The sequence below is a fragment of the Typopeltis vanoorti genome, chromosome 4 (assembly GCF_054136105.1).
Source record: "Typopeltis vanoorti isolate ZY-2024b chromosome 4, IOZ_Tvanoo_1.0, whole genome shotgun sequence".
NCBI lineage: Eukaryota > Metazoa > Arthropoda > Arachnida > Uropygi > Thelyphonidae > Typopeltis > Typopeltis vanoorti.
The window spans coordinates 117,250,649-117,269,728 of NC_143552.1; the positions used below are offsets into that span (position 1 = coordinate 117,250,649).

Here is a 19,080-nt window from a genome sequence, read left to right on the forward strand (position 1 = left end):
TGCAATGCACAGTTTGGAAACCACTGATTTTTTTTCAAATGGCACTAGTTGTTAATGACAAATACTTATTAACCACTGGACCAGTTTTGATGTGTTTACATGTCAATAATTATATGGATGCAAAGTGACCATAAATGTAATATAACATTTGGATACTAGTTAAATAACATCGGTATGAAGCTCATATTTTTTATATATTTAAAATATAATACCACAAGGTTTAGAAAATAAAAAAATAGAGCAGTGAAGAGTACTCATCAAAGCTATGAATAAGGATTGGAAGTCGGAGAAAGAGATCATTATGTATAAGAGTTTAGAAGAAACACAGAGCCCTGGAGCACTCACTGAAAAATCTGATGAAAGAAAACTATCCACCATGACCTGCAATGAACAACCAGAGATGAAGCCTGGCAATCCATTCACAAAGGGAAGGAAGAATACTGTATGATGGTAGCTTGGTAAGAAGGCCACAATACCAAACTCAATCAAATGCCTAGGAAAATATCAAGAGGCTGCACATTTTTCCCATGACCTGCATACAAAGGTGGGTGAGGTTGGCAGGAGATCCACTGTGGAACAAGAATGGTGGAATCCATACTAATGATCACTAAATAAGTGATGAATTTCCAAGTGGTGAATCAGCTGGCTATTGATGTCCCTTTTCATTATTTTTGAGATAATGGTCAGAGCAACAAGGCAATAGTTTGATGGTCAACTTCTCTTTCTGGGAACAAGCTAGATACACAGATCTTCCAAGCTGTTGAATAAATACCAGCTTGAAGTGACTATACAAGAAGAGTGAGAGATTAAGAGCAAAAGCTTTTAATACAACTGCAGGAATACCATAAGGAATAGAAGACTTATGGGTTTCAAGGCTACTTAAATATTTTTCTGATGTAATTTCAGAGGAGCATACTGTAGACAGTTTGTGGAACAGTAGGAAGGGATTTACCATGGCCGTCTATACAAGAGTTGGAGGAAAAAACAGATGCCAAGAGATCCTCCTCATTATTAAGAGATGTTACTGCTATGAGAAAGGAAGAAACAGAAGGGCAATTACACCCATCCCACAGCCTTGACAAGGGACCAGATGTCTCAACTGCCATTTGAACAGTATACAAGATTAGTGCAACAGCCATTACAAAATCTTCTTTGGATTTTTTTTTTCATCAAACCCAGTGATTGATATGTAATAAACTACTAAATGAAAAGAACATGATACTAAAATCAGAATGTTTATATTTACAATTCTTTCTATACACACACATGTGAATATCAGGAATACCCTCTCACAAATAATTCTCTTGATACAGAAGTTTAAAATGTAATGTGCAAAAATGAAAGTAGTTGAATTTCCACTCATATTTACTTTATACATTCCAGACTCTAATCTGATAAACAGATCAATAGTTTCTCAGTAGACTAAATGACCTGCTAATTATTATATCTCTTCATCTGGGAAGAGAGTTGATGCAGTGACATAAAGAATAGTCACACAGCGACAAAGTATAGTGAATATATAGAGACATCTTTCACTGATGTAAATATATGCATATCTGATATTAATATACTTGGATCGGTGGGGAAGGGGTGGGGTTACTGAAACAATAAGAGCATTAGGCAGAGATCAACATACTAAAAATAATTGGTAAAAATACAAATAATGGACATTGGAATGAATGATTTTCATATAATGAGGACGCTGACCTGCAGAGATAAAAAAGTTATCATTCCGTTGTATAAGACCCTAATCAGACCACACTTAGACTATTGTTCTCAGATTTGGTCCCCAGGATTCGAAGGGTATAAATTAACTGTGAAAAGGGTACAAAGGCAGATAACAAAGACAGTTTCAGGTCTGTACAATGCTAGTTATGATGATCGGCTGAGGGAATGTGAACTGCAGAGTTTAGTGGATAGCAGAAGGAGAGGTGATATGATTCAGACATTTAAACTGTTGAGAGGTGGCTACAGGGTTGACACTGGGGAGTTCTTTCGCTTTGTTGAACAGTGGGAAGGAGTGATGACAAGGGCCATCCCTGGAAGTTACGAAAGGAAACTGCGAGCAAGAGGGTGAGGAGTGGTTTCTTTGCGTGGAGAGGGGTTGAACCATGGAATGCATTGCCTGATAGAGTGGTGAGAGCAAGAACCATCAATGAGTTTAAGGAGTGACATGATAGACTTTGTGTTTCCTAGGAGGGACCTCCCACGATGAGTCTTGATAGACTTATGTTTCCTAGGAAGGACCTCCTGCGATGAGTCTTTTGACTCCTTAGAGGCTTAAATAATAATAATAATATATCTGGTGTGTTTAATGTTATTTTATATATCTTTTATTACATTAAGTTATTGTTCTTATTATATAAAGTGTTGCTTTTACCTGTATGTCCTGTTCACTCTAAAATGCGAGGCTAACTTAAGATCGTTCTTCGCTACTTGTGGTAGAAGGCTATCTACACATTTAACCGACCCTGTGATTGATCACATGTATTAATTATTTCAACAAAGGGTTTGTCTCAGGTTAGAGCTTAATCCTTTGTAACAACTATCTGGAGTTACTCCTCAATTAGGTACTGGCAAATTTATTTAGGTTAGAAGAACTCTTAACCAAGCAACAACTCCCAGAGAATATACAAGACTGATCAATCTATCAAATACACTTAATATCAAATTACCTAAATCACTTATGCTAATTTTCGTTTGCACTCTTGGTCTCAATTAAGAAAATCTGTTCTGCTCAGGTTCTGATTAAAATGAGTGGTGCATCGGATTCATTCTCGGGCCACAAGTCAGTTTAAAATACATTTATTGAATTCTTAGAATACATATCCAAAATTATACACTCAGCTAAATTAGTGGCATTCTAGGTTATAAAGCTAATTATGGCAACCTCAATCAATACAACTGAATCTTATCATGAATTATTACTACTAGATTATTACTAATTTTATTAAATTAGTAATAATTACTAAATTATTACTAATAGATTATTTCTTAGCTCTCATCAATACACCGATCTATAATTTCCTCCAAAAAAGTTATTCTATTATTAACTATTCCACATATCACGCATAACATACCTTATCTATACAATCACTGATTAATATGTTCATGGAGTTATGATGCTGCTACTAAATAATCACTAAGAGTTCTCTATTAGAATGTTCCTGCTTATTAATTCACAACATTTCTTCCCTTTCTCAACAAAAGAAACACTAAAGGTTGTACATTACCAACTCTCAGGAAATTCATCAGGTCTGTCACTTATTCTTCAACTATTGTTACAAAATGCTTGTTCTTTGTCTGGACAATTGTCTCACATGGTGTGACTTGCAACTCATTATTAGATCTCTTCCTCCGAGGTGGACTAGAAACAGCTCGGCTTAATTTTGATACACGTGGTCGTTCATGGCGATCATGAGGCACAGATCTCTACGGAAGGCCGACCATTGGAACACTCCTTCGCAGCTTGTCTCCATCTGACATGCCGTTTCTGATGGTTATATTCAGTTAATCATCTCCGAAGATGTTTCGAGTCAGGACCCTGGAACCACGGGTGTCGATACCGAGCAGCAGAGGACTATCCGGAACCCAAGAAGAGGCAAGAAGAAAAAAGTCACGAGAAAGGGGACCAGACTCCTTTTATGTTCTTCTTTGGCCCCCTTCTCACTGCATCATATTTTCTCCCCGACATCGATCTTTTTGCACATAAGACGATCTCCTTTGCAGCTTCTTCCGGGAATTACGAGTGCGCGCCGCTCCCCGTGTATACTCGATAAATGTTTGCCGCAGGTCAAACATTTATCTGAAAGTTTCGCCAGTGAACTTTGAACTCTTATTCTTACATCGTAATAAACATTTTTTCATAGAATATTTCTTTCATTGTTAAACTTTACAAAACAGATTACATTTATTATTTTTCTATAGAGTAAGTCTACATTAAAGGTATTCATTTATAAATCCTTGAACAATCTGCATCTTTTACCTATGTACAAATATATCTTTGTTGATTTGTTAAACTTGTTAAATCCTGAATGAAGTATTTCTAAACAAAAAAAAACTCTTCATTCAAGATCTAACAAAGGTTTCCAATTTCTTTAAAAAAAAATTTTTTTTTAAAGTCATCTCTCAAGTCTCTGGGAGAAGGATGCCTTGCTACTCTGAATTCCAGGATATCCTTAAATGGGACTATATACGCTGAGTCTTCGTTTTCTGCTTCACCCCATGCATTATGCTGCATATTCCACCGTTTATATAAGCAACTTGCATTATTATGGCTGCCTTGCCCCTTCCAAGATATATACTGGCCATAATCTAGTTTCTTGTAGATTTCCCTTGTCCCTTTTATGACACGAATATAGTTAACCCCAACAGTCCTTGATAGACCTCATCCTGACTCTAGCTCATAATTTCATTATCGACTGATGCTTTAACTTCTGTAGTGCTGTTTGTACTTGGATGTTCCTTCTCCTTCGATGAGGAGGTCTCATCTGATCCTAATTGACTGCATACCACATAGTCTCTATTTCCTTCAGTTTGTTCTAATTTATCCATACATTGGGACAGGTTATCGAATGAGCCTTTTCTTTCACCTGAATAATGTGATTTTTGATCCCTCCTGGTAAATTTTTTTTTCCGAGAAAAAACATACCTCCCTCCTCGCGTAATCAAAAGAGAATTGGTATTTCATCAGAAAATCATTTCCAAGTATTAGCTTCAAGTGTGGGAGAGAAGGGTAATTGGCAGGACTAAGAACTCGTGCCAAACACACATATTGTGTTCTGGTAATTTTACCTTCAAGCTCACTGACTTGGACATGTGAATTGTAGAGGGGGGGGCTAGTCCTGATAGGTCTCTTAAAATAAGTGACTCTCCTTCTTACATAGGGCTCTAGTTCCCTGAAGTAATTTTCTGAGATGATTGAGGTTTGGGAACCTGTGTCTATTAATGCTCTGAAATTTCTTCCACAAATCCTTCCCTCTACAGTTATTCCGATGGGCTGTTCCTGATATCGTCGACCTCTTCCCCAGGTTTGATTGGTACATACGTGAGATCTAAATTCTTCATGAAAATTTTTTCTGGAACTCCCTCTACTGCTATAACAATTGCAGGCAATATGCCCAATTCTATTGCAATTGAAGCATCTGGGAGGTTCCCTCCTATCATTTCTCTCAGTGGCTCCTTCCGAGGTCAAGGGAGACTCTGCATTATCCTGAGTAGGCATTTTTGCCAGCTTCAGCAAAACCGTGTCTAATTTGTCGAGTATCGGTCGCTGCAACCTTTCTATCTCCCTATGAATTAATTCTGTGGTTCTTTCATCTTGAGGACAAGAAAGCTCTGGGGTTCTCATAGAGGCCGTAGTCAGTTGGGTAAGCACCATATCGAGGCGTTTCATAATAGGCTGTTGCAATCATTCGATTTCCTGTTTGACCATGGATCGAACCTCACTCTGATTAGGAATGCTTTCGGATAACTGATTGACTGATTAAACCCTTGCTCCCTTTTTGGTTTTTTGGTTTCTCTTTCCTTTCGCGACATTCTCTCTCAGTATCTGGGTGATTACTAGTGTCTCTTTCCTCTTTAATTACGTTAACAAATCCAGTAGCAGCTGCGGGACGAACGTCTCCTAGCAGTTGCTCTCTTTCCTTTACCACATTGTAACATTCTTCTATATTGGTTATACCTTTTCTGAAAGCTGTCTCCCTTAATTCTAGCCTTACCCCTTGCCTAAAATGCTGGAAGAGAGCCCAGTCTAAGTGGGGCTTGTCCTCATGCGAGACATTCAGGGTGCTCGCAAGGGTTAGCAATCTATTGTAAAAGATATACTTTCTTGATCCTTCTGTATCATCCCCTGGTGCTTCCACAAGTTTGGCCCTAAACTCCTTATCTTTGAGAACTGTGAGATTAGGACCTCCTTGAACTTGGAATAATCCAGGGTCTCCTTCAGGATTAGCGATGAGTAGAGGAAGCTTTTCGCTTTCCCCACTAGCTTATTGCGTAGCAGTATAAGAAGCTGGAAATCTGTCCATTGCCCAACTTTTCTCAATTCTCCGACGCAGCAAAAGAATGCAATGACGTCATCTGTCTCTTCCCCTGAGAATTGTGGGAACACTTGTTGTGGGTTTATGGTTCTGAAGAACTCTGCGTCATTCATCTCAGAACTTGTGGGTAGAGACATCCTTGCACTTAAGTTCATAATGAAATTCTTTTAAAATCACAAAGTTTTCTATTAAACTCTATTGCACCTTGACTGCCTGACTTGAATCCAAAACCTACTCACTGCGACCGATCGATAAATTTCATTTAAACGATCAAATCACATCCTACCGGCTGTGCCATTTGTTATATCTCGTTCTTTTTAATGTTATTTTGGTATCTTTTCTTACATTAATTTATTGTTCTTATTATGTAAGGTGTTGCTTTTACCTGTATGTCCTGTTCACTCTAAAATGCGAGACTAACTTAAGATCATTCTTCGCTACTTGTGGTAGAAGAGCTATCTACACATTTGACTGACACTGTGATTGATCACGTGTATTAATTAATTAAACAAAGGATTTGTCTCAGGTTAGAGCCAAATCCTTTGTAACGATTATCTGAAGTTATTCATCAATTAAGTACTGGCAAATTTATTTGTTTTAGCTGTGCCAGCCAATATCTTTAGGTTAGAAGAACTCTTAACCAAGCAACAACTCCCAGAGATATACAAGACTGATCAATCTATCAAATACACTTAATATCAAATTACCTAAATCACTTATGCTAATTTTCATTTGCAGTCGTGGTCTCAATTAAGAAAATCTGTTCTGCTCAGGTTCTGATTAAAATGAGTGGTGCATCGGATTCATTCTCAGGCCACAAGTCAGGTTAAAATACATTTATTGAATTCTTAGAATACATATCCAAAATTATACACTCAACTAAATTAGTGGCATTCTAGGTTATAAAGCTAATTATGGCAACCTCAATCAATACAACTGAATCTTATCATGAATTATTACTGCTAGATTATTTCTTAGCTCTCATCAATACATACACCGATCTATAATTTCCTCCAAAAAAGTTATTCTATTATTAACTATTCCACATATCACGCATAACATACCTTATCTATACAATCACTGATTAATATGTTCATGAAGTTATGACGCTGCTACTAAATAATCACTAAGAGTTCTCTATTAGAATGTTCCTACTTATTAATTCACAACATTTCTTCCCTTTCTCAACAAAAGAAACACTTTATTATTATTAACTAGTTCACATATCATGCATAACATACCTTATCTATACAAGCACTCATTAATATGTTCATGGAGTTATGACACTGCTACTAAATAATCACTAAGAGTTCTCTATTAGAATGTTCCTGCTTACTAATTCACAACATTTCTTCCCTTTCTCAACAAAAGAAACACTAAAGGTTGTACATTACCAACTCTCAGGAAATTCATCAGGTCCGTCACTTATTCTTCAACTATTCTTACGAAATGCTTGTTCTTTGTCTGGACAATTGTCTCACATGGCTTGACTTGCAACTCATTATTAGGTCTCTTCCTCTGAGGTGGACTAGAAACAGCTCAGCTTAATTATGATACACGTGGTCATTCATGGCGATCATCAGGCACAGATCTCTACGGAAGGCCGACCATTGGCCCACTCCTTCGCAGCTTGTCTCCGCCATTTCTGATGGTCGTATTCAGTTAGTCATCTCCGAAGATGTTTCGAGCCAGGACCCTGGAACCACGGGTGTTGATGCTGAGCAGCAGAGGACTATCTGGAACCCAAGAAGAGGCAAGAAGAAAAAAGTCACGAGAAAGGGGACCAGACTCCTTTTATGTTCTTCTTTGGCACTCTTCTCACTACGTCACGTTTTCTCCCCGACATTGATCTTTTTGCATGCAAAACGATCTCCTTTGCTCTGCTTCTGGGAATTACGAACGCGTGGCGCTCCCCGTGCATACTCGATAAATGTTTGCCGCAGGTCAAACATTTATCCGAAAGTTTCTTTGAACTCTTATTCTTACATCGTAATAAACATTTTTCATAGAATATTTCTTTCATTGTTAAAGTTTACAAAACAGATTACATTTATTATTTTTCTATAGAATAATTCTACATTAAAAGTATTCATTTATAAATCCTTGAACAATTTGCATCTTTACCTATGTACAAGTATATCTTTGTTGATTTGTTAAACTTGGCAAATCCTAAATGAAGTATTTCTAAACAAAAAAAAAAAAAAAAAACTCTTCATTCAAGATCTAACAATAATAATATATTTATGCAAGAAATTAAAACAGCTGGATATTAGAATAAATGTCAACAATAACTCACTATAATCAGATGCTTTGTTATTACATATTTCTGTCCTTTTCAAGGATATCTTATTTCATTCTCCCATCCCACCTGCTTTAATCAACAGCAAAAGTTTTTGTTTGTTTGCTATATGGAAAGAATATTAGCAGAAAGTTTATTTTTTTTTTTTTACTATCAATTCTCGTTGTGTGTGTGTAAGGTGACTTTGGTGTAACTCCCAGTTTTTAGATCGGTGTCCTGCTTTTCTCAGAAATGCTGGCAGGCCATCAAAATGTTTCCACTTTTGAGAGTCAATCATATGATCTCTCCAGCACAAGGCATGCACACAGCTATACAACACTACTTTCATATGCAGTAATATATTAATACGTCTACTATATATTGATAGTGTTTCTGAATTATTTTTTTTTATCAAGTTAATATATTGTATTATTAAATTTTTATTATAACAAGCACTTCAAAAGTAATAGACAAAATGGAAAAGATCTTGTTATCTGACAAGAACTGTTGATTTTTATGTACTCATGATGGAATTGTAATTCCAGTATTAAATCACAATGAACAGAGAGTAAAAAAATATTTCTTCAGACACTCAACCAGTTTTTATTTAAAAAATCAATAATTAGCACAGTGGTTTAACTTAAAGATATACATTTTAACTCAAAATATGAAGATTGTTATTTATTTATAAAAAAAAACAACAAGTATATTCAAAAGACATATTTCGGTGATTACACCACATTTTTTTATTATTCAGTTCTATAAAACACCGAAATAATAGTTCCCGACAAGTTTCGTAAATCGTAGGATTTACATCTTCAGGGGTAAACAGTATAACTTAAAGTTTAAACAAGAGAATTAATAAATACAAATCATAACCGTCTCGCTATTCATAAAACTCAAATAACAGAATGCAGATATATAACATTATTCACGTTGAACAATACTGGACGATGTCACGTGTGCTTGTTCTCGTTCATACAGTCCGAGCTCAGATTGAGGTAGATTTTTTTATTACATAGAAATTACACAAAAACACAGAAAGGATTTCCTTACTGGAACAATTGGTATACTTTGCCTATTATCGCTGGTTCTCGAAAACACTTCTTTGCTTTTTAATAGCTTTCTCTCTCAGCTCACATTAGTACGAAAGAACCTTGGAAAATGACTATCCTTCAGTTTCCTTGGCAATCCTTGTCATGCCTCTAGTGCTTCACTATTACTGGACAAGGAAATAGAATTCCGGATATGAACAAGAGCCCGAGAAAAGGTAAGTCAAATGACAGAGAACTCCCTTGTCTCTTCCACCAGTTCCCGCTTCGTTCTCCTTTTCTGTATCAACAGTTCATGTCTCTTCTCTCCCATTTTCGCGCCAAAATCCGCCTCGTGGTTTCTCCGTTAACACAGCATAGTAATTAGTGCCAAAACGTACACTGGCGGATAATTTCGTAATTTCTCACAGCACTTAATTTCTGTTATACTGGCTAAGTCCTTGGCAATGGTTTACACAAATTGATTAAGTTCCGAGTTTCCATGCACAGTTTACATAACAAGAACAGAGTAGACAAGATAAATAACTAACAACTATTAGAATATATAATTATTTTATAGTTATGGAATATACAACAGTAAATAATAATTTGATATTTGTCTGATGAGCAAATTTGGCTCAGGGAATGGCAGACTATGTTAAATCCTGAATGAAACACTATTATAACATAATTCCTTTCATTTAGAATTTAACACCTGGAATGTCTGAACAGTCAGATCATTTACAAGAAAGAATAAATAATTCTTATACCTGACCAACACACAAACAGTTGGAAAACCTCCAGCATATCAGTGTCATGTATGAGTAAGAGAAAGGAGGAATTTGTAGACTATGTTTTTTTGAACAGTTGAGGGTCACAGACTTTGGGGAGATAAAGTAAAAATGGCTGTTCCAAAGAACAGAGTAGACAAAATGAAAGAGGAAATTGGTTTGGTAAGTTTGAAGCTGGACTGTAAATGGTGATGACCAAAGGCTACTCTTTGTTCTTACAGTTTTGGAAGAAGGTGAGGGGGGGGGGGGGGGAATAGCAGCTGGTTCAGAAGAGTACTGTCCATGAAAGTACTTTAGAACAGGCATAAGGCAAAACTGAATATCTATGAGAGAGGGATCAGAGTGAATCTGTGAAAAAGTAATCAATTAAAATAACTGTCTCATCTGAATAGAAATCTTAAATAGAATTTGGATTGTAACACTCCAAATGTGTGAGCAACATTCCATGGTTTTGATGGATTCAGAATTTATACAGTTGTAAAAAGTAGTGCCACGAGCAGAAAGTATACCAATTATTTTGGTGGCCAGAAGTTATGAGTGAGATGTGTTTTGGGAGCCCAAGAAGGGAGACCTGGTCATGTCTGGGCATCTGGGTATTATCTGAAAGCTAGTAGAAGTAACTGATGTAACAGGCACCTGTTACATCACTTTATCAGTTGGAATAACAAGGACTACATTATAAAGATAGTCTTGTCTTAGTACTCTAATCACATTTCATTTCATAACAGAGGAGCCGGTGAACTGGACATGATTATTTCTATTGCATGCTGCCTACATCAACTAGGATTTATGGGTGTATAACAGGCACATTTAGCCAATATCAAAAAGCAGCAAACACACATAAAGGAGCAGATTATGGGTATGAGAGTGAGCTAAGAATTCAATGACAAGTAATAGGATGTATCTATGCTGGGGTCACAAATGTCAAGTTTTATTATCAGATATTGCAGATCCAATATCAAAATTAGAGCAAAGGTCTTCGTGAATGTGTTTTGGTAGTATATGAATTTCATTAACTGCTTAATGGAGTTTCTGAAATAGTTTGAAGAAAAAACAAAAAACGTGTTTAGTCTAGATAAATGTTTGCAGATTATCTAACTCTTGAAACCCCCCCCCCCCACACACACACACAAAGTACCAATATATGATTTTCAACCTTTTCATGGCTAGGATTCACAAGAAAATGATGATACAGCATGTTTAGAAGACATATATCAATAGTAGCAAAGAAAAATAATTAGTGATGTTGAGAGCACTGGGATTAATAGTATTAGAAAAAGCAGTGCATATCATTCAATTAAAGACACTGAAGATTTTGGATCTTCTTGGAAAAAGTTAAAATGGCACATTGGTTGGCTCTAGAAATTGCCACTGAAGATGTAAACAGCTGCTGAACTAGCATTAAAAAAGGAACCTACCATCAAAAAAATAATTGATAAGTAAAATGATTCCTATGCTACAAAACAAAGACTTACAGAGAATTTTGAAAAAACTGAGTATGGTCTAAAAATTGACCAGGGAACTAATTGATCCAAATTTTGAATGGAACTTGAAGATCTTAACAGCATTCAGGAATGCCTTGTCAGAGAAATTTAGTGAAAAAGACTTTAGTTCAAAAGAATCTACATGCGGATTTTTATTTTAAGTTGCTCAAAACAATAATTCCTGCATAATATAATATTTTATTTTAAGTTGCTCAAAACAGTAATATAGCTTAATTGAATATGTTGATGCCATTAATGAATGTGTTACTACTATAAGTTTTCCAGGAGTTTTCCATTATTCAAACCATAATGAAAATCAAAAATACAACAAAAATAGCTCTTCTAGGTAATGATTTAATCAGCAATAAATATAGTATGAAAGAAGATATGAAAGGATTGCTAGAAGAAGAGAGCAAAAATAGTTTAGTCTGTTATGAAGATATGGTAGAAGGGCTATAACAGCAAATGCTATGTAGAAGAAATAGTTGCGAGTTTTAGGGTGTGTGAATTAAGTTTGTGGAACAATGGATTTACATATCAGGGATGGCCTGCACTTGGATGAATTTGGTATATCAGAAATCTAGAGAAAGTATGAAACAATAACATGTAATCCTTTCATACTGAACATTTTTTTCACTTGGTTAGACTATAAATTAAAGATGCCAAGAAATTATATTCTTGGTTTAATCCTTTATCCAATTGTAAGCAAACAGTTTGCACATGAAGTGTCTTCATGGCTGGGCTACTTGTATATAGAGGCTAATGACTACACATCAATTGCCTTAGTACCCATAATGCAAAGCAACCCCCCCCCCCTTTTTGGACATATATAATGCTATGTATAATGGGAAGAGGACCACTACCCAGACTGGTTTCAACCTTTATTGGGGGTGTCATCAGTGGGAGCCAGACACAGAAAGGATACAAAGGTTCAAGTAATGCAGAAGTCGTATTTCCCATATACAAGTAGTGAAAGGGTGTATCACCTTATTATTAAAATACTCTGGACCCAAGATAGATGTTAAAAGTTTAGTTGTTACTGAGTGTATTATTGTTGAAATGTTGAGTGTATCAGATGTTACTAACAAAAATTGAAAGTAAAGGGCACCGTTTAGGAAGGTCAGACATGAAAGAAGGGGGAGGCCACTAATGACATCAGATGATCTAAGTGCATTTAGGGCAGAAAGCTATGATTGCAATATCAGTAACAATTTTCCATGTAACAGTGAGTTTGAAGCTATCTTATATGAGGTGGAGGAGTCTAACAATATCAAATACATGGCAGTAAGTTGTTACAGAACTAGTGAATCAGTTTTGCTAAATGATGAAATGGACCCCCAAATCAACCTGAAGGTTGATAAATGAGTAATCATCACAAGTAACTTTAATTATCCATAAGAATAAAGCCAAATTTATTGAGCTGTTGTGAGACAACTTCCACAAGCAGCATGTATCAGAGCATGTACATGCTCTATTCAAAAAGTTACGCTGAAATACAATGCAGTATATTATATGTGGAACTACAAGTGGGGGGGGAGTGATTATGAAGAGCTTAGGAAACAGCTTGCAGGTGTAGCATGGAATGAGGAGTTAGCTGGAAAAGAGATCAATGCAGCTTGGGGGATTTTCAAAAACTATTTAGCAGATGCAATGTCTAAATGTATTCCAAGGGTGACAAGGTTAAATAAGGTAGGTGTGAGATGGATGAATAAAGAGATTACGCATGCGAAACAGAGAAAAAAGGCATTGTGGAGGCAGCATAAGAGAAGTGGAAATAACCAATTTCATGAGGTCTACAAAGACCAGGCAAAGAGGGTGACTTGGTTGGTGAGAGTAGCTAAAGAGAGGTATGAACAGCAGTTAGCTAATGAAGCCAAAAAGAATCCTAGGGAGTTCTTTCGATATGTAGCCAGCAAAAGAAAGAATGATTATGGAAGGATGACACTGATTGGAGGAAATTGTATAAAGACAGCTGTTGCAGAATGTGTGGTGGAGATACTTAATGAGCAATTCATAAAGATCTTTTAATCTTGTGAATGTGACTTCATGGAGAGATTGAGAGCAGTTGATGATGGGAAGGAGAGACTGACTGTAAGTGAGCAAGAGGTGTTTGGGGAGTTGAGTAAACTAGATGTAAATAAGCCTTGACATATTTTTTTAATACGAGTCTTGCACTTGGTCAAGTTCCTAAAGAGTGGAAGGAGGGCAAGATTGCGCCACTTCATAAAGGAGGCGATCGAACTCAAGCATCAAACTATAGGCCTATCTCTGTGTCAGGTGTTGTGGTTAAGTTGTTAGAGAAGCTTGTGAGAACTAGGATCCAGAGTTGGGTTGACAACAATGGTATAATCTTTGATGGACACCATGGATTTGCTAAAGGGAGGTCATGTTTTAGTAATCTACTTACTTATTACAATAAAGTGACTGCTTCCTTGGACAGAGGAGAAGGATACACAGTAATATACTTGGATTTTGCAAAAGCTTTTGATAGAGTACCTCATGATAAGTTGACAGTCAAACTAGAGCAGATGGGGGTTGGATATTAGATTAGTGCATTGGATTGGAGACTGGCTATCTGATAGGTATCAACAAGTTGTGTATGGGGGTGCGATATCCAGGAAAAGGAAAGTCACTAGTGGAGTGCCTCAGGGGTCTGTTTTAGGGCCATTACTGTTTAACTTGTATATTAATGATATTGGCGAAGATTTGGATGGGGATATTCAATCATTTGCAGATGATGCAAAGTTGGGACGAACCATAAAGATTAGTGAAGATGTTGTGGCCTTGCAAGAAGACTTGAATAAATTGAGTGATTGGGCAAGCAAATGGGGATGTGAGTTCAATGTTGCAAAATGTAAGGTTTTAAAATTTGGAAAACAAAGATGGGATGCAGAATTTATGCTTGGTGAGAATACATTGTTGGAGGTAGAGGAAATAAGAGATCTGGGGGTGATAGGGGATAAGGATCTAAAATTTAGGGGACATCGCCAAAATTGTGAAGACAACACAAAGACTTCTGGGAATGATGCGGAGGACACTGACGTGTAGAAGTAGGGAGATTCTTGTTCCATTGTATAAGGCTTTGATTAGGCCACACATGTACTATTGTGGCCAGATATGGTCACCATATTTTCAGAAGGATGAAGAGATGTTGGAAAGGGTCCAAAGGCGACTGACTAAGGTAGTTTCTGACCTCTGGAATGTTGAGTATGAGGAAAGATTAAGAAGATGTAATTTGCAGAGTCTGGTGGAGAGAAGGAAGAGGGGAGATATGATAGAGACCTACAAGTTGGTAAGGGGTTGTTATAAGATCAATGGTGGAGAAGTTCTACAGAGAATAGTGGGAGATCAGGGGAGAACCAGAGGTCATCCCTGGAAACTGTATAAAGAGGGTGTGAGTAGGGGAGTGAGAGGCAGGTTTTTTCGTGCAGAGTTGTGAATGATTGGAATGCCTTGCCTGAGAGTGTGGTGTCTGCAAGGAGTTTGAGTGTGTTTAAGACATGGTATGATGAGATGTGTGTGTGTAATAAAAGGAACTCCCAGATGAGTCTTTGACTCCATGAGGTCTTGGGTAATAATAATAATAATTATTATTATTATTATTATGAACTAAGAGAATACTAGGCGCAGTCCCATGGTATGATAACTGGATAGGAAAGATATCAGTGAACACATGAAAGAAAAAAAATACATGATGCAGTATCAGATTGTATCACTAAAGTTCAAAGAATAAATAGGGTAGGAGGGAAAAGGATGGACAATCTTACTAAGCAACACATTCTTGAGTCAGTTACAAAACATATAAGGTGCAGGCAAGAAGAGATATGTTGTATGTAAAGTAAGTCTGAGTATGAAACGAAAACTGGCACTGCAAGCTAAAGACAACCAAAAATAATTTTATCATTATGCTGCAAATAAAAGAAAGAACAAATTTTTATTTTTAGAGGTACCTGTGGCATAGTATAATTATTAACGTAAGACCACAGTAATAACTTTCAATTAATAATGGTACAGATATTTCATACTAAAACTAATAGTACATCTTCAGTGTCACACAAACAGTTATAGGAATGGAATACAAGTAACGAACATTCGGTGGATCTCCTATTAAAATACAATTGTTGCCGCGAGCTAGGAAATGATAGAAAATAATTAATATTTAAGATAATTGGATATTCTGAGTAGTGTTAATACTGTGTTGTGCTAGACCAGACTTCAGTGGTCTTACGTGTTCTTTTAATAAGAAAGAATAAATGATAATAACTCTACTGAATGCAGATGGTATGAATAAGACATTATTCAACTAATGAGCACCCATTCTGCTAACAGCCGGTGTATGCAACACTAAGCTCGGTGCTACTTCTGTACTGAATGAAAAAACTCAGTTAAGTGACACAGGGTACTCAAGGTATACTGCATAAAGTGAATAAGAATTTATGCAATATGGTCTTATAGGATATTGACATGGATGCTAAAAGTATGTTCACCTGAACTGGTTGTGCTTTTGACTTGGCTAAATAATTTGAATCTCAGCACAGGAAAGATTCCACAGGACTGGAAATGTATGATAATCCCATTACAGAAGGGGTGCAAAACTATTAGCTTGGATAAGAGAATGGTTGACTGACATATCAAAAAGTGGTATATAGGAGAAGGGATGAGTCTGCAAGATTTAAAGTAACCAGTGTATATTACAGGACTCAGTCCTTGGTCCAGTGCTATTCAAGGTTCCACAAGTGTAGCATATTAGGAATACAAATGACAGCAGCACTTGTATAATGATTTGAATAGGCTGGAATTGTGAGCATGTGAAAATGGTTTTGAGTACAATGTTAGTAAATGTAAAATTATGCACTTTGGTGTGATGGCTCTAGTGACATAACATGCTGGTGGGATTATGCAACAAGAAAGTAGGGATCTTTGATCCCTAAGAATCAGAGATCAGGCTAGGGATCTTGGAATTTTAGTAGATAAAAAGTTGAAGCTTGAGGGATCACATAGCAAAAATTTTTTTTTTATTATTATTACGGGTATCTCCATGGAGTCAGTAGACTCATCGCGGGAGACCCAAACTAGCAAAACAATATCTGTCATATCTCTTCTTGAATTCATTCACAGATAAAGAGCTCACAACAAAGTCAGGCAATGAATTCCACTCATTCACCACCCTCCAGGCAAAAAACCTTGTTCTGACACCTTTGTTAACCACACTCTTCTTTAATTTCCAGAGATGACCTCTTGTTCTTCCATCACTATCACACAGCTGAAACATTTCCCCTGCAGATACAAAACTGCAAATACAACTGAGAGGATAATTCCAATGCTGAAATGAACTACTGCCATGTATGGATAAGGTTTCCAAGTTCATGCACATACAGAGAAGAATGCAAAGTAGAGTACTAAAGATGATATTGGGATTGCGGAATGTAAATTATGAAAAACAGATTGAGAATGTATATACTGAAAACAATAAACAGGTGAAAGAGGGGTGATGTGATAGATTTACAAACTTCAAAAAGGATTATAGAGGATCTGGACAGATGGAATTTTTCATTTTATGGAGGATGGCAAAAGTATCCATGGAAGTTGAGAATAACATTCACTTCTAATTTTTTCCAGCCCATGTATATATGAAAAACATTTTGCGTACAAGTTTCCAGTCTGAGACTCAATATGTGCGCTAATATAATATTTCTCATATTAATGTTGCCCTTTTTTCATCTAGTTATGAGCTGTAAAACTGCAAGCAATAAATTGATTTGCTTAAATCTATGTAGATACAAAAATCCATCACCATCTGCATGAGTTCAAGTGACTGTAAGTGTCCAGACAGCAGACACTAAACAAATATGCCTCTACAACTCGCTGATGTCACGGTCAGTGCACCCACATGGTGCAGGTTAAAAGTAACTAATTAGAGTGTATATTAAGTTGGAATGGTTTTATTTTTTTACCAGTGTGTGTGTGCGTGCACACACACACACACACACACATACATGCATGCAGCTTAGAGGGAACATTGAATGAAAATGAATACATTAAAAAAAAGGGGGGAGGCAGGTGAAATCCAGACTTTTTTCTCATAGAGCAGCACGCGACTGAAATCGTCTGCTTTTGGAGGAAGTGAGTGCAGGTAATGTGAATACATTCAAGAAAAGGTATGACAGCTTGTGTGGATGGCATGTGATCTTCCTCAATAAGTTCCAGATTCACCTGAGATTTCAAGTAGCAATAATATTTTCATTATTTAAGTTTCATATTTTAGTTTGGTGGCCATTTTAGTATGATATTCTATTGTTCAAACTGTATGTTCAGGAATACTATCACACCAAGCTTTCATTAAATTAGGGTTTTGATTTTCGATAGATCACTTAATGTAAGTTTTAAGGAAACAATAAGATCATAAAAGTGGGTGTCTATTACATTTAACTTTAATATGTGTATAATTAAATTCTATCAAATCACTGCATTATAGTGTTTAAATAATATACTGCTTTTTTTGTAAATTACTTTTTACATCTGACAATATAATTGATACAAACAATAATGTACACACTGTTATGTGAAATTTCTAAACCTTGATTATTTCATTGTTAATCTCTCTCTCTCTCTCTCTCTGTGTGTGTGTGTGTGCACGCGCTCGACGTGCGCATGCGTGTACGTGCACTAGCAATATTATACCATCATTTATATCCTGTTTTTCAGATATTTTTGTATTTATTTTTTTCTCAATATTCATAATCTCAGGGCTTCCACTGGCTTCTGTAATCATCTCCAGATGGTATATACAGGAAAACCCTGACTACCATCTACTGCAGCGCTTCCCGAACTGTGGGCTGCTGCCCCCTTGGGAGCCGTAGGTTTTGTTGAAGGGGACGTGAAATAATGAAAACAAATTTAAAACGTTTTAAGACTAGGTAGATTTTTTTTTATTTTAAAAGAAACTTATTGGGGTGCTTAAGGGTCAAAGCTGTATAACTGAGAGAGGAGACCTCCACATAGCCTTTAAAGGAATGCGGAGAACCGACCAGGGCTTCTGACCTAATGTCCAATCCTCACCTTCTCGTGGTGCACCCTGTTGGGCATCTACTTTGATAATGAACAATCGAGGATGGGCTGGCAATTTGGGATTTAGCCGACCAAATTGTATTCTTATTGGTTAAACCAAAATAAAAATTGATGATACAACATGACAAAATTTCATGCCAGCTGGGGCATCGCCCGGTTAAACAAGGCCCCCATTTGTTTTCGCCAGGGAACCAGGGCGAACAGCGAAAAGTCAGCTACTGGAACAAATCTGAAAACAAACCCCAACTCAACATCACCAGAGTTAAAGATCGGTACTATCAACGTAAGAAGCCTGAATGGCAAAGAAATGGAGCTAGCAGAGGAATTAGATAAGTACCAGATCGATATAATAGGGGTGACTGAAACAAAAAAGACCAAAACTGGTGA

The 19,080-nt window shown here is 36.6% G+C and overlaps 1 protein-coding gene across 1 annotated transcript in view; it reads right to left on the reverse strand.

The window, feature by feature from the left end:
- LOC150107630 (cyclin-L1-like) overlaps positions 1-19,080 on the reverse strand; it is a 401,380-nt gene that overhangs the window by 363,801 nt on the left and 18,499 nt on the right. The window lies entirely within an intron of this gene.